The sequence below is a fragment of the Oxyura jamaicensis genome, unplaced genomic scaffold (genome assembly GCF_011077185.1).
Source record: "Oxyura jamaicensis isolate SHBP4307 breed ruddy duck unplaced genomic scaffold, BPBGC_Ojam_1.0 oxyUn_random_OJ72840, whole genome shotgun sequence".
NCBI lineage: Eukaryota > Metazoa > Chordata > Aves > Anseriformes > Anatidae > Oxyura > Oxyura jamaicensis.
This window is the reverse complement of record NW_023311276.1, coordinates 227871-239434: the sequence shown is the minus strand read 5'-3', so window position 1 is coordinate 239434 and position 11564 is coordinate 227871. Positions and strand designations below refer to the sequence as shown.

At 49.1% G+C, this 11564-nt stretch overlaps 1 long non-coding RNA gene across 1 annotated transcript; it reads left to right on the top strand.

Moving 5' to 3' along the window:
- The first annotated feature begins 60 nt into the window (after nt 1-60).
- LOC118159973 lies at nt 61-10462 on the top strand. The gene is made up of 2 exons (XR_004747295.1): nt 61-291; nt 9503-10462. It is a non-coding gene; the product is annotated as an uncharacterized LOC118159973 (long non-coding RNA).
- Nucleotides 10463-11564: the final 1102 nt, after the last annotated feature.

Below are 11564 nucleotides of genomic sequence, written 5' to 3'. Positions count from 1 at the left end.
GATCTGCCCCGGGCGGGTCCCCATGTCTCCGGACACAGGCGGCACGCCCCGGGGCCGCGGGGGGGCGGGGGGGGGCACGGCCGGACTCGCTGCGGCAGCGGGCGCAGCCGCGGCCCGAGGCAACCGGGCGCGGACGGGGAGCCGCCCCGGCAGCCTCAAGCCCGTCGCTAGGCGACCGCCGCCGCCATTTTGCCGGTCGCAGGCGCCGCTCCCTTTGCGCCCTTCCTCTCGCGCTGAGAGCCGTGGGGGCGGGTGAGGTGATTCGTGGAAGAACTCTACAGCTCCAAGCAAGTGAGTTATAAAGTAGGCATGTGGTTTATTTCGGTGCCGGGCGCGTGCGGGGTAGCTCCCGAAAGCATGCCCGCCCTAACGCGGCAACTTGCTTTGGTTATATGCAGTGAAGTTACATATGCATGAAGTTTCCCAATATGCTTATACATATGCATAACCTGTACCTGCTTTCTATTAAAATTAGCTCCAATAAGTAATTTCCATAAACTCCTCCCGTTTGCGCTTGCGCAGTGCCTTCTGGTGGTAGTTGTCAGAGGGTCGTGGGGATGAAGGCTGATAACTCCTCTTCATCACCACTAGTTGACCCCCTGCCTTTGTACAGAGTCAGCTGCTCCTTGGCTCTTGCCCAAACCACAAGGTCGGTCTCAGCTGGTTTTTGAGACAAGTTCCCCATTTTTGTCAGGAAACATCATCTGTGAGGGCCCCCAAGACTCCTTGTGTTGGTTAATTTGCACAGCAGTAAGCAAAGACACTCAGCAACATCTGTTTTAATGTGATTAAGCAAGCCCCCATTCTTCCATTCCTGGCTTTAATAATAACAATTGTTTTATTTAGAAATCATTAATGTGATTAAATAAGCCCCCATTCTTCTAACCCTGCCTTCAGTGGGGGGCAGAGGAGGGTGACACGAGCCAAGAATGTGGGGATGGAGGGGCACAGGTGGAGGTGCAGGGACAGGGAAGAATGTAGGGACACAGTGTGGGAGCACCCAGGAGGGCGGTTGGGGACAGGGACCATAAATGGTGGGGCCCCTGCTGTGTCCCCAGGGTTGGGGTGTGCCCAAGGCACAGATACCCCACAACCCGTGTCCACAGGAAGCTGCTTCAGGTTCTGGCTCCCTTCCCCAAGGACCACATGTCCCTTTCTCAGTGGCATAAGGACACCCTGGAGCACAGGGTGGGAGGTGGCACCCTCACCCACAATGGCATCTGGGCACCCACCTCACCTGCCTCTCTGCAGGCAAGGACCCTCAGAGACCACGGAGGTGCTGAGGAGAAGGAAGATAGGGTGCTGTGGAGCGTTGGGGTGAGGGGAGTGTGGGCCTTTGGGTGCCTCCCCAGTGCCCCTTGCCGTGTCCCCAGGGCTCACTCCCTGGGATGTGGCCCTACACCCCAATCTGCTGGCAGGGACCCAGGGTCAAGTGCTGCGAACGCTTAGCAGCAGGAACCCTTGGGTGCAGTGTTGAGTGTGGGCAGGGCATCCCTGCTCAGCCTGTGTCACCAACTGTGGTGCGCTGTGTCACCCTGCTACCTCCAGGGTCATCCTGGGGTGCCACAGCTGGCCTGTTGGTTTCCCCGGGGTCCCCCAGTTCACTTTGTGTTACCCTCTGGGATCCCATATCACCCCTGTAAGCCTGTATTACCCTGACTTGCCCCACATCATCCCTGTGGTCCTCTTTCACTCCCTCTCACTTGGTGTCCCATCCCCCTTCCAAACTTCTGTGCCACCTTCCAGTGTGCCCTTTGTCACCCTTTGGTTACTTCTCACATCACTCATGTTACCCTGTGTCACCCTTTGGGACACCAAGCTTACACTCTGTCTCTCTCAGGATCACCTTCTGTTATGCCCTGAGGTCTGAGTCCCCTGGTGTGACCTAGGACACCACGTGCCACTGCAGGGGCTCCTGGGTAACCCCGTGCCACCCCATGGTTCCCCCCTGTGTCACCCCAGGATCCCCTGATGTGTTCCATGATATTCTGTAGCACTGCATGGGGAACCTTGGTTCACCCCATGCCAATCCCCAGAGTCCCTGTCCCGTGTGAGTCTATGCTGACCTGCTTAGGGTCCTCTGGTGTGCCCCACACCATCTCCAGTGGTTTCCTGTAACCCTCTGGATCACCTGGTGTCCCTCCAGATTCCCCATGTCACCCAGTGCAAGCCCCTAAGGTTCCTTGCCTTACTCATGTCCCCGCCATGAGTCATCCCTGTGACCCTGTCCCCCTCCTTGCTGTGCCTGTAACCCCTTTCTCACTACCAGAGTGTCCCCCAGGGTCACAGTGCTACATGTAGGTGTCCCCAGGACACTCCTGAATGCTCTGGTGACCCACTGTCTCTGCAGGTGGAGGACCTGACAAGGATGCTGAGCTTCATGGTGATGCAGGTGGCTGCAGTGGTAGACGTGAGTGGGTGGTACACAGGTAGTATAGGTGATATATCACTGGCATGGGTGACGCATCACAGTGGTGAAAGGGGTGACAGCAGATGACAAGAGCGTGACACAGATGCCACCTGCTGCCACTCTCCTCTCTGCATACCAACCTGCCCAGCACCTGGGGGACACCCTTATCACCCTCATGTCCCTCCAGCCTGTCTCCAGTGGTATCAGCCTGCTCCTGTGTCCCTGGGTGCAGGGGCTACAGGGTATCCATACACCCTGGGTCCAGGGGTAATGGGGGAAGGGGTATGCCCTGCCTGCATCTCTAGGATGCCTGGATCCTCCAGATATGAACTGAGGAGCTTTGGGGAGAGGGATTCCCTGGACTCTGAGGTCCCCAGATCCAAGTCAAGTCTGTTTAGAGGGCAGGAGGCAGCTGGATGCCTGGATCCCTCAGATGCCTTAGGTTCCCTGGACAGAAGCTGAGGTGACTTGGAGGAGAGGGCAAACCTGGACACCTAGATTCCTTGGACGTAAGTGGAGGCATGCATGTTAGCACCCTGGTCACCTGGGTGCCTCAGAAACAGAAAATAGGGTAAATTGGACATGAGACACAGATTCAGTAAATGGTTTAGGATGGAAGGCACTTTTGAAGTTCATCTGGTCCAAGCCTCCTGCTCAAACAGGGTCACCTAAACCAGTTGCCCAGGACCATATCCAGATAGCTTTTGAATATCTCCAAGGCAGGAGACTCCACAACCTCTCTGGGCAGCCTGTGCCAGTGCTCAGTCACCCTCATAGTGAAAAAGTGTTTCCCAAGGCTCAGAGGGAACCTCTTATGATTCAGTTTGATCCTATTGTCTCTTGTCCAGGCAGTGAGGAACAACTTAAAAGAGCCTTGCTCCATCTTCTTTGCACCCGCCACTCAAGTATTTATATACACTGATAAGATCCCCCCTAGGCTATCACAGTCCCAGCTATCTCAACATCTCCTCTTTGGAGAGATGCTACAGTCTCTTCATCATCTTTGTGGTTCCACTCAGGTGCATCCGCCACTCCTCCCACTTCTGTGTAACCTGCATTGTCAGCATCTCTATGAGGATGTTATGGGAGACAGTATGAAAAGCCTTACATATTGAGGTACACATGTAATACTCTCCCCTTGAGCACCAAGCTAGTCTCCTCATTGTACTGGGCTACCAGTTTGGTTAAGCCTGATTTCCCCTCGGTGAATGCATGCTGAGTACTCCCAACCACCTTCTCCTTCATGTCTTTGGAAATGGTTTCCAGGAGAGTTTTCTCCATCACCTTTCTGTGGATAGAGGTGGGGCTGGCAGGCCTGTTATTTCCCTGGATCTTTCTTCACAGAATCACAGAATAGTCTAGGTTGGAAGAGACCTCCAAGATCACCGAGTCCAACCTCCAACCTAATGCTAACAAATCTTCCACTAAACCATATCCCTAAGCTCTACATCTAAACGTCTTTTAAAGACCTCCAGGGATGGTGACTCAACCACTTCCCTGGGCAGCCTATTCCAGTGACTTCTTTCCTATCTTGAAGATAGGACTGATATTTGCTCACTTCCAATCTTCAGAAATCTGTCACAGTTGCTGTAAGCTGGTCTCTTCAGTAAAGACTGAGGCAAATAGGGCTTTGAGCAGCGAAGGACAAAAAGCAAGGCTTCTGCGAGTACATAAACAGCAAAAGAAAGACTAGGGAAAACATTGGTGTGGGGCTGAATGGGACTGGGGAATGATTGACAAACAACAAGAAAAAGGCTAAAGTACTCAATGCCTTCTTTTGCTGTTTATGCTGTTTTTTTGTGATGCCTTCACATCAGCTATTAACCTTTCATGTAAATAAAGTTTTTCTCTTGGACCTACAATGACTTTATTCCATTGATCATGACTTATTTCATATTGCTCTGAGCTGCTGTTCTAGCTTCTCTAGCTCATTTTCTAAAGTCTTTACTTCTGTTTCTAAATCTTGTACTTTTCCAACTTCCATCTCTAGTTGTGTAGCTTGTAAACCGGCTTTGTGGGCTTCTAAGATCTTCCTCTCTTCTGATTACAATGGTCTCTTGTCCTGTTAATTTAGGAGTTTCCTATTCCTCTAGTTTATTGATTTCTTTTTGTAACTTCTTTATCTCTCTCTTTTTTTTTTTTTTTTTTTTTTTTTTTTTTTTTTTTGGTTAGGAGATTCTGTGTGAGTCACGTAAGGTATATTAGAGTGTCCACATGGCACATGGCTTCTTTTTTACTGGATTTGAATTTTGCCCATTTGCAATGCCTAACCTAAGCTTCACACTTTTTGCAGGGGTGGCATCTGCTACTTTGAAACGGCAGATCCTCCAAGGTCTTTTTCCCCTGTTAAATCACCCACTTGTGGAATTTGGTAACATCCTTTTCCTCAGTGACATATTTCTTTAGTGTGAGCTGTGAGGTCTGTTTTATCTTTCTCACTTCCCATACTGCCTTTGCACAAACAAACTCTAGCAGGAGTTTTGTTGTGGGCTAACTTATAAGGAGTTTTAAGTGTGCTTTTTGTAAGAACTAATTCCAGATTTGCTTTCCTTCAGAGTTCAGTTGCTTCTAAGCATCCAGAGAGCCAGACAGCAAAGTGCACTTCTGGTCATCTCATTTTCCATCTTTACAAGCCCTTCATTCACTTTTATTGCAGGTTTTGTCTCTCAGTTTTGGGGCAACAGGATAAACTTAGGGTATGGCTGTTCCTTAGGGCATATTCCCAGACAAAATACTGTTTAAGTCCAACCAAGCGTGTGTCAGGAGCTATTCCTGAAGTCAGCCAACCAAATATTAAATCAACAAAGTTTCATTTATTGAGGAATGTCTGTGTGTAGCAGCAAGGACTGCCTTCAGTCCAATGTTCTACCTATAGTGCAGTTCCTTTACTATGTAGGGGCAGGAGTATTCCACACTACTGATTTACCACCATCAATCTAGGAGCTATGAATGACTCAGACCTCTGCCCTGGAATAATCTGTTTCCAGATGCCACCCAGTGCAGTTTGGGATGAGTCTCACTAGATGATGAAGGGTTAAGGCAAATACTCAAAAACACAAAACAGGCACAGTAATTGTCGCTTTTCCTGGCACATAAATATTTATTTAGATGTGTTCAGCAATCTTGCCAAACCTGGATAAGCTCACCCCCCCCCCCCAAACAAAAAACCAACCTATTGTGTCAAGCAAGCAGTAATGGGAAAATTCACAGAAGAGAGAATTTTGACTCCAGCACTCCTACACTGAAGGCAGGTGAGAGATGTACAGAAAAAAATACAAATGTATCACCTGTATCTTGCCTGCATTCTCCATCAGACTATTACACGTAGGCCTGTCATGCATGACAAAGAACCACTGCACAGAGAAAGTGCAAAAATGAAACTGATTTGGAGAAATTAGTTCAAATGGTGCCTACACATTTGGGTCCTATAATGTCAAATGGTGCCTTCAAATTTGGGTTCTATAATGTCAAGGATAAAAAATGCACAAAGTCCCGAGTGTGCAATGAAACACACACAAATCATGATATTCAGAAATTCGTCAGACTATATCTTCAGGAATTCCTCTGGGGTCGGCCAGCACCTGGAAGATTTTTCCAGTTATGGTCCGGTTACAGAGGAACTTATGGCACAGATGACTAACTGAAGACAGAAGTCTCTGAGAGCGTTAGGAAAAAAGAAGGAAAATGAGATAGCAAACTTTCTAATATGACTAAAGTGGGGAGAACTATGCCCTAAGTTTTGTGGCGAGTGGAGTCTGGTCCCCACTGTTGGTCTGTTGGCTTCCCTTCCTTTCTCCTCTCCCTCTACTTCTCTGACTCTCAACACCTAAGTGCAGACCCCATAATTATATAAAAGCTTACACTGATTCTTACAAAGCCTTTTTAGATTTACACGTTAACAAAAAAGCAGCTCCCAACAGACAATTTTGAGCAGTACTGCCAGAGATCAATAATAATAATAATTTTTAAAATGCTGTTAACAGTGGGTTCTTGAGTTGTGGGCAAGTATGGCTTCTCCTAGAAGAAAAAAAAAAAAAAAAAAAAAAAGTTCCAAAGAGCCATATCCTTTGAAATCCTACCTGGTGCAACAGCATCAAGAACACATAGCTCTTCCTATCTCTCTGTTGATAGTTGTATTAACACATTTGAAGGAGAATTACACAATTACACATTCCCATCCCACACCCATCATTCTAATTCCAGTCCCAGCACAGCAGAATGCCCAGCTGAGCCACAAATGACTGAGATTGACTGCTGATCAAGCCCATTTATTCTTTATTGCTGACTGCTCTGGCAAGACTCACCCTTAGGTGCAGCCAAGCAAACCTCCCTGTTTAACCCTTGTAGCTTTGGATCTGACCTTATGCTCCAGCCCACGTGGCTGTGAATGAGCGGATTGGGAACAAGCTGGGAGCTCTGCATTCCGCACCCTCATGTCCCAGCTGACACCACTGATGCTGTGCAGATGCTAAAACGTCCTGCTGCCGGGCAGTCCCTGAGCCCACAGCAGCTCCAGCTCCTTGGAGGTCTGTGGTGAAGCCTACCTGTGGGCTGAGGTGGAGTTGTGAGATGAGCTCTTGGCCAGAGTCTTCCCTGGGGAATCTGCTGAGGGAGTGCAGAAGATTCCCCGGGGAATCTTCTGAGGGAGTCTTTGTGGCAGTCTGGCCTGATGTGACTGCCAGAGGCAGAAAAAAATCAAGAGACTGGTTGATGCGGAGCACAGTGGCCAGCTCCCCACAGCATGTGCTGGTGAGCTTGCACTCCAATGACCTGTGGGGGAGACACATGCAGAAGAACTGTGGAGTCAGCACAGCCACCAGGACAGATGCACCTGACATTGCCCTTGACATGCACTAACCCCAGCCTGCCAGGACACCACACAGTCCATCTAGCACTGGACCAGCTGGGGCCATGGAGATGGAACATGCTAAGGCCAGGCCCAGGCCCAGACAATGGGCGGCCATGGGAATGTTCTGCCCTGGCGCAAGGCCCATCGCTATGCAGGTAGAGGGCATCCAGATGTCCCCAGTTATCGATGGCACGGCCACTGGCTCAGCCTGCCTTGAGCTGGGTGCAGCACCCAGCCCATCAGCCCCTCCAGCTCTTGCAGGAGGATTTCCACTGGTGGAACAGCCAGGCTCCATGTGGATTCTGGTGCCTAGCAGCTACCTGTGACCATGGACCACCTCACAAGCCTTCATCCATTTGAACTTTTCCCTTCATCTTCAGGACCCTGCAATGCTGCCTGCAGCTGTTCAGGAACAGGTTTTCTGGCCTTTAATACTCACAGATTATACATATGGGTCAGTCACCCCTTGGTAGGTTCTTTCCCGGCACAAACCCTCCTTTAAGCTTTGCTCTGATTACTGAATGGTAGTACATGCCACTACAATCTACAGCTAACTGAGTATTTAAAGAGTGATTTTGTACCTCCCACCTGACAGAGAAGGAGAGCTCCCCTTAGAAAGTGACAATCTATGGAGCGGGAAAAAACCCTCCATACAGCTTAACAGTGAGATCAAAAGAAAGGAGCCTTCACAAATCAACAGGAAAGTAGAACATTTTGTTAACTGCATGAAAATCAAAATAAATGGTGGTGGATGGGACACATGAGGTTTACAATTGCAGGGAGGAAAGTACAAGGCAAAGCAGAGCCCCAGAAGGAAAAAGAGAGACCTGCACCCTGTGCCCTAAGACACTCAGGAGAGGACTGGGCCGAGGGGCAGGTATAAGTGAAACTCAACAGAAGGGAGAACATGAAGGTAAGGAGAGAGGTGAGCTGGGTTTTAGCAGGAAAAGAGCTACAGAAGGGAAAATATAGGTTCTTGCTGAACTAAATCTCTTGGATACTCCCAAGCGCTTGAGGGAACACTGATGGCAGGTGCAAGACAAAGACCCTTTGTCCACTGAAAATGCCTCATGGAATGACAATATGACCATAAGACATGGAGTAATTCCTTGCAACAGAACAAGCTGGGGGCCAACTGACTAAAGAGTAACTTTGCAGGTGGGGACCTGGGAGATCTCAAATTGAGTAGGAGCATGCAATGTGTTTGTGGCAGCAAGGAACAGCAGCCGCACCCTGGGCTGCATTGGCAAGAACATGGCTGGAAAGTCAAGAGGCATGAATCTACTCCCGTATTTGGCACTTGTGAGATCATATTTGCTTGGAGGGGGTAGCAGACAAGACCATTCTAATTGTCCAGACCATCTGACTCTGTTTCAGCATCCATATCCTCCTGCATTAGCTTCACACAGCTATCCCAGTTCCAGCTGTATCTCTTTCATGTCCCAGCACAGCAGCTGAGGGGACCTGCAACCTTAGCAGTTCTTCCACGAGTGCCATTGCCACATGTTCCATTGACACTGGGTACATTGGGCTGTACAGAAGGTGGGAGATATTCTCTGTAATTGGACACTGCAAGAAATGTTCAGAATGCTAAGTATCCTTTAAAGGAAACTAAACCAAACAAACACAAACCAAAACACAGAAAAGCAAATAGAATCATAAAATGGCTTGGGTTGAAAGAGACCTTAAAGATCATCTAATTCCAACCCCTTGCCATGGGCAGGGACACCTCCCAGTATATCAGGTTGCTCAAAGCTCCATCTAACCTGGCCTCGAATGCTCCCAGGGAGAGGGCATCTATGACTTCTCTGGCCAACCTCACCAACTCCCTCAGCCTATCTTCTCAGGAAGAGGTGCTCTAGCGCCTTGAACATCTTCATGGCCCCCCTCTGGACTTGTTCTAATAGGTCCATGTCTTTCTTCTGCAGGGGGCCCCAAAGCTGAACACAGGGCTCCAGGTGGGGTCTCATGAGGGCAGAGCAGAGGGGGGGAATCACCTCCTTCGCTCTACTGGTGAGACTTCTTTTGATGCAGCCCAGGGTACGGTTGGCTTTTGGGGCTGCAAGCACACATTGCTGGCTCATGTTGAGCTTCTTGTCAACCAGCACCCCCAGGTCCTTCTCATCAGGGCTGCAAATCAAATCAAATCAAATCAAAGCAAACAAACAAACAAACAAAAGTATTACTTTGAATAGCATACTAATGGTAAAATTAAACAACCCTGCTGCTTTTTTCTCCACTAGGAAGGACACTGCCTGCTTCTTTTCAGCTCTAACTCATGATACATTTCTGGACAATGCTGAGCACACGTGTGATTTTCTAAGATGGTTTCCATATATTCCTATAGCTGTATGTGGACCACTCTTCCTGGGCTGACAGCTCTCCATCCATAGGTAAGTCTTGGCTTTCCAAGGGAAGAAAACTGTTCTATGACAGTCATCCAGTAACACAAGAAAGGCTCATTACAATGAAAAAATTGTACCCCACAGGGAAGAGGGGATACAGAAACAGAACTGTGTTTTTACAAAGATTATGGTTTTTCCAATACCTGAATCCTGAAAAGCCTTCTGCAGCATGAGCCATCTTTTGCCCTGTCTTAGGGCTCCAGTCATATGCTGCGCCTGTGTGTGGATCTCCTCCAGCTCACCCTGGGCACTCATATGATCATATTGTGAAGAAATGAACAGATCCCACCTACCTTGGCACCAGAGTTGTCTGCCTGAAAAAATACCATGTGCATGTGCGCAGGATGAGCAAGTGAGCAGGATGAGCTCACGTCTGTACAGGGCTCTCTTGCTACTGCTGCTCACCTGCATGGCATCTCTCCCTGCCAGCCTGCACAGTGCAGATAGTCAAACTGGTCAAGGGAGAAGCAACAGACCATGGCCATCTCACACATACGCCCTGTGCAAAAGTAGCATTGCAGCTTAACCCCTATGTAAATCAAGATTAATTCACAAAGGCCCAAGACCCGCAGACATGCAGCAAATGCAGAACCCTATGCTTGCTTCTTTATTGTAGAATCATAGAATCATTAAGGTTGGAAGAGACCTTCAATATCATCTGGTCCAACCATTACCCTACTACTAACATCACCCACTAAACCATGTCCCTAAGCACTAGGTCCGAAGGTGAGGATTCTCTCCAAATCCAAATCAACCCTTCCAAGTTTTCAGATCAAGGACTACATGGAAGGGGGTAATGACAAGAATAGGTCTGTATTTTCAGGAAGTACAAATGAAAAGGCTTTCAAAAATATCTTCTGCAATAGAATTTATGCCTCTCTCTACTAGAGAGAGGTATAAAATATCTCTGCATCTCCTGCAGACAAACAGTACTTTGTCTTTATACAAAAGGCTTTGTAGAGGCAGTGGGTGGCTACATAGCTCTGTAGCTCCCTTACGAGACCTCACACAGCAGGTCTCACCTCCATCTTCATGGTCACCATTAAACTGCTCCTATCTCAAACACACAGGTTTTCTTCAATCTTATGTTTTCTCCCCACTGCCCCATCTTGCTGAGGCTTCACTGCTTCCAGGGTTAAGCCCGCTGATGGCGCTGATGGAGCAGCAGGTGGGAGAGCACTCAGGTGTCAAATCTGTACTTCTTCCAGCATAGCCAGTCCCTGCCTCCACTCCCTGCACACGCATTTTGCTTGTTACCAACAGGGCTGGAAGCAGCCTGCAGACCTGGGCCTGGGTCTAGTGCAGCCTTCTGCTCCATCTCTGCTGCTCCAGCAGCCAGAGACCTTCACAAAAGCCATCCCTTCTGTGCTACTGCCAGCTCACTGGGCAGCCCCAGACCAGCCCTAGCACTTGTCTCCCACCCACAGCAAAGAGCTGCTGTTCCCCTGGGCCACCCAGCGCAAGCAGGATGATCTCCAGCCACAGGAGAGCCTCCTTGCAGCTCTGGGACCTCCCAGTCTCCACACAGGCCAGCACCTCCAGACCTGCCAGGATAGCAACCCTGAAGTTGTGCAGAGCAGCAAGGAGACACAAAGAGGAGGAGTGGGGCAAGGCTGGCTTCAGCCCGCTTGGGCACCACGGACAGCGTGGAGCAGGGAGGGAGCTGCAGGTGGAGGTGCCTGTGCTGGCACAGTGTTTGTGACAAGAAGGCATTTGTGTCCCTGTAACAGCATCCCATCCCGACTCTGAAAATCTTTTTCCTTTCCAAAGACAGCACACAAATTTCCCCCAAACACTTATGCAATAAAATAAAAGACTTACGTAATAAAAAGATTTAACCTTGGTTGAGGATCATCAGGTGAGAGACTGCTTGAGCAAACAGGACATACTTAAGTCCATG